The sequence below is a fragment of the Numenius arquata genome, chromosome 9, assembly GCF_964106895.1.
Source record: "Numenius arquata chromosome 9, bNumArq3.hap1.1, whole genome shotgun sequence".
NCBI classification, from domain to species: Eukaryota; Metazoa; Chordata; class Aves; order Charadriiformes; family Scolopacidae; genus Numenius; species Numenius arquata.
The window spans coordinates 49,515,191-49,520,310 of record NC_133584.1 but is presented as its reverse complement, the minus strand read 5'-3'; the positions used below and the strand labels follow the sequence as shown (position 1 = coordinate 49,520,310).

General features: G+C 36.4%; 1 non-coding gene across 1 annotated transcript; it reads right to left on the bottom strand.

The window, feature by feature from the left end:
- Nucleotides 1-344: 344 nt before the first annotated feature.
- Nucleotides 345-416, bottom strand: TRNAE-CUC (transfer RNA glutamic acid (anticodon CUC)). Its single transcript has one exon. It is a non-coding gene; the product is annotated as a tRNA-Glu (tRNA).
- Between the last annotated feature and the right edge of the window lie 4,704 nt (nt 417-5,120).

The window sequence follows — 5,120 nt, the reverse complement described above, 5'->3', positions numbered from 1 at the left end:
TCACGCAAATGCAGCAATGACCCAGATGAAACTGGTGTTAGCACCCAACAGTTGAACATGCTGCTTCTCCTGTGCTGAGAACCCTCCTTGACAGATGAGGCCCAAGCCATAGCCTGTTCTTATGAACATTTAGGGGAGTGGCAGAAGCCAAGGGAATGGGAAATTAACATCTATCTGCTAAGGGACGGGGGATAGTAGTTAATGAGAACATATAAATCTGTATGTTGGATATAAAGTATGAAGTATAACTTGTGAATGTTGGTAAGAAGGGACTTCAATAACGAGAAATAGCCACAACAGGATGTAATCTCATGCCCCACACATTGAGCTTCACGAGGAACTGTTTCCCTGACCGGGAATCGAACCCGGGCCGCGGCGGTGAGAGCGCCGAATCCTAACCACTAGACCACCAGGGAACATGGGAAGCGTATTAAAATAGATTATGTTAGAATAGAATAGATTAGAGTAGACTAGAGTACTGGTTTATCAATCTCACAGGGAGATTGATCTCACATAAATTTAGCTATCTAAAATTTGTCTAATTTACAGATTTTGAGCTCCTTTCCAACCTGGTATTCCAGGATTCTATGATTTGAGTCGCCTCAATAGTCTCTGCAGAGAGAAAGGGAAATCTTCCCACCCTTCTAAAATACGCATCTTCAGATGGTATGAGTCTCCCACCTGTTTCCTGTTTCTCTGCCAACTACTGTCTAGCGGACCAGGTTAGACTATTTATGTAATGTTTAAATGCCCAGAGGTACATTAAATTAATCTTACCCTTGGGGTTGATTTAATTTGCGTAAAAGTAGGCATATAATGCTATGTGTATCACTGCTGTCAGACTATGAGGGGCTTGGAGGGAGGGGCCTGGGACAACGCTCTCCAAACCCTCGGAGATTAAACTGTACTGAATGCCTGTGGTCAGGCAACTGAACACCATAATGACAGCAGAGTACACATGATGCAAAACAGGTTTTAAGACGATCTCTTCATTTCATGGAGCTAATATTTTATTCGTTGGGTTTTTTTTAATCTATGGCTTGTGTACATTTATTTTTCATTACCAAAGCCAAACCCAGCTGCAAGTAAGACCCAATGCATACTGGGCATTTTGACATATTTCAGTGGAAGATGGATCAGGTAAGCTCTTGGTTTTTTTCGAGATACCAGTCCAGCCCTTCATACTGAATCTGTATTGATCTAAAGGAGCTGTCTTCTTTGGAGTATTTCACCTGTCATAATTCAAGTGCTAAGCTTCTAAAAGGAATCTTTTCAATCTCTCTGTGCCTTTACAAATATATCTGTATTTGTAATATATACTCCTGACAAGTCAGGAGCCACATGGAACTCTTGATTCTCTTTCTACGTACATTTGTGCCAATTAACAGTCAAAGACATTATGCTCTTCCCTTCTGAATTTTAAGTATTATGGCAGTAAAGACTGTAAAAAAAATAGATAACCAATGTTTTCCCTCCCTTCTATCAGTCAACACGCTCTCTTCCAGAATGAGTTTTACAAGTCATTGAATATATTTTCTTGAACGGAACAATTTGTCTGTTTCTCGCATGCTGATTAAAGAAAATTAGAAACACTTTGCATGTAACACTAACCCCCTACAGATTTGTTTGAGATGTATTTTGGTAATTTAGTCTTAGTTTGATAAATGTGTAACCATTAGTATATTACAAAGGTCACTAATTCATGCACAGAGTGATTTAAGCTCTTTCTCTGTTCTACATTATGTCATAGATAAACAACTTTTTGGCTTCAGAAACTGCTTCTGAATATAGGAATTTTTCATTCATCATTTTTTCAGTATAATTCTACCAAACATTGGTCTGCAAGAGGAGAAAAAAGGCTAAAAGGATTACAGACTAAAACTTTAAACTATGTCAATCATTGATCTGTGAAGAATTAAAAACTAGTTTAATTTTGGAAAGAAGCTAATACTCTTAGGAAAACCTTATCTATTCAAGTTCCTGTGCACCCTTTATATGAAATCACAGGCATACTTCCAAGATATTCAAACAAGTATATGCAGTTCATTAGAAGTTTCCTTGGGATATTTTTTCCTAACAGGAGAATTTAAATTAGAAAAGTTATTTGTCTTTAATTCTTCATTTCTAGATATGTAAATACTATTCAGAATAATTTTCACAGAAGGATAGTTAGGCATATTGGATGAATCAATTTTACAAGTATAATAAAAGAAAGAATAGTTTATAGCTGGAAACATACTGGAAACGTGAACAGCTCAACAGGGAATAGCGTTGCACTGATCTGAGGAGGGAAAACAGTGCTAAATGTCTTCTCCAGTGTTTAATTTCTGTGACATAAGAATATTAAACCAAACTAAACTATGTAATTGATCTATTTACAAAAGAAAACTTGGGCCAGATACAAGAAAATAGATTTATACTGTGCAATAGTGACTACTGCAAAACCTCACTAATTTACAGAATCTGTAAGGGGAGATGCATCTAAGAACAGAGCCCACAAATCCAACACTGGGAGTAGAGAACCATCTCAACAGGTTCAAGAGATCTTTAGCAAGGTAAGTGCTAGGTTTTAAGTGTCTTCTTTAGTGTGGCAAGAGGCAGTGGTTAGTGATCTCTCAGAAATGTGTGGTGGTGGGTTTGAATCCCAGCAGGATCAAGACAGAAATGAAGCAGGATCTCTGACATTCTTAATGAGTGTTTTAATCATTGAGTATATTGGACAAAATATGTCACCTTCACTCGAGTCATGTGTGTGGAGCCTGCTAGTCATGAATGCTCTGAGAACCTTTCTGCACTGAGTCTGGCAGCAGATTTGAGCATAAAAAAAATACTGCTATTTGTAATTTTGAAGAGGTAGGCATGAAGCTGATGTACACCATCAAAAGTAAGGTGTTTACAGAATTTCCATCTAATGTTTGGAAACCGGAGACCTTCTGCTACTTCTAGAATTGAATGGTAGCTGAAAAGGATTTTGTGAATATAAGCTGTAGATACAGGAGTCTAAAATGGAAGCTGAAAAACTCAAGATAGATTTGTGAATCTATGTTCACAAACAGTAGATTTGATGGTGATCCTTAACTATACTGAATTCCATTATTTGCCTACAATTCAAGATACCAAAAATAAATGGATGCAGTATGACCAGACCACTTTCTAGAAAGTCCTGTAGGAAGAATTTGCTGAAATACTCACTGTAATCAGTGAAGGATTCAATTCAGAAATCAGAGAGCTAAATGTAGCTCTCCACACATCACTGCCTACAGACAAGCAGTTGCAGTCAAAAGAGATCTGAGGCTTTGTTCAGTTGCCCACACGAGGGTTTAGTGAGATTTGAGATACTCTAAGCTATGCTGTCTGTCTTTCAGCTGCTGATCCCAAAGAATACAAGTGCCCTGTACTAGATCTGCCATCCTCACAAGGTTGTCTTGGTTATTCTAGAGCATGTTATATAGAATTTAGTGCCTATAGGTGGGCAATTGAATCAAAGACCAAAGTATTTACTTTAGAGTTAACTTCTAGCAGAGTTCTAAGTTACACTTATTGTAGTAAACAGATATTCATTAACTCCATGGGGATTTAGATATGTGGCATACGTATATAGACCTATACATACAGAACTAAATTTAGATATTTTAATTTTGAACTGAATTCCGCTGTTGTAGTCTGACACTGAACATAAGTGTAAAAGACATCATTTAGATGTCACCTGGTAAACGAAGTCTTTTCTTTTTAAGAAGGATGTTGCTATAACTTTTTTTTCCCTAAGCCTCTAAAGACTGTACTGATCCAGTGAAAACCACAACAGTTGCATCAGACCAAAATATTAAGCATGAAATTCAAAAGATGTGTCTATGAAAAGAAGAAAATAATTTTTAAAATGCCTGTGTTCATCCCTATCTGATGTAGGAATAAAAAGGAATGCCTAATGAAGTGATGATTCAGCTAAATTTAGTCAACTTTGTTTATGCCAGCATAAATTCTACAGAGCTTTCATTGACCTAAATGCATGTGAGCATATCAGTTATTCAGCAGGGATCACACTGCAGTCTTTTTTCTATCTCTGAATCCTGAAGCACTGCATAAATTAAAAAAACATATGCTGAAGGATTTCTGAATTAAGACTCTTTCTTAAAAAGAAGTTGACTGATTTGTCAGGCTTGCAAGATAGAATAAGATTGCCTTTCCATTCTAACCAAAGTTTGCTGTTATTGCATAATTAGTGTGTAAGAGGAGAGCTTCAAGATGATGTACAGGAGTCATGAGAAGAGTGGTTTGATATATGGCAGTCATTTGTGCTGCTGTCATCTGTTTGACTTTCTAAGTTCATACATTATTCCACCCTTTACAGGTTGAACTTGTGCAGTCACACAACACTGTATTTGTATTGTATTGTATTTTCATAAGTCAGAAGACTTATGAAAAGTTTGGAAGAGGCATAGATATATTTTTTTCCAAAAGCAATTAATTTTGATTCTATCAATCTATCTTCTTTGATGCAGAGAAGATCTATGTATTTTACAGACACAGATGGATTTTGTGTGTATTATGATTATAAAAAGAACTAATTCATATAGGAGACTGTATTGATAAATTAAACAAATACAAATTAAACTCAAAACTCAAAATGCATGAGTTTTGTAATTTCTATTTCTGAAGACTTTGAAGAGGCCAGGAATAAAAACAGTGATCATCAAAATATCTTCCTATGCTGACAAAGATTTTTACATGGATGTCTTCATCATTTTAAGACAAAGAGTGTTTGGAAAATTGTGCATGAGAAGTGATAAACAGAATGCTCCTTATGTTGATAACAGTTTATTTTAATTCCGTGTAATAATATAATATATATTGTATATTTAATGGTATTTGTGTGGTGACAGATGAGACTACTTGTTTTTATTAGGTTGTGTGACAAAAAGCTAATCACAGTGAAAACAAAGACTCAGCAAGTATCCAAGGAACCACAACAGGCCAAGGTACCCAGCAAGTAACATGATCAGAGAGTATGGAGTACACCAAGTCAGCTACTCCTAAGATGGTTGAAGTAGAATGATCAGATCTTTGTCCCTTGTCCAGCCTGCCAAAATGACTCAATGAAACTAGTCCTCTTCCTGGAACAC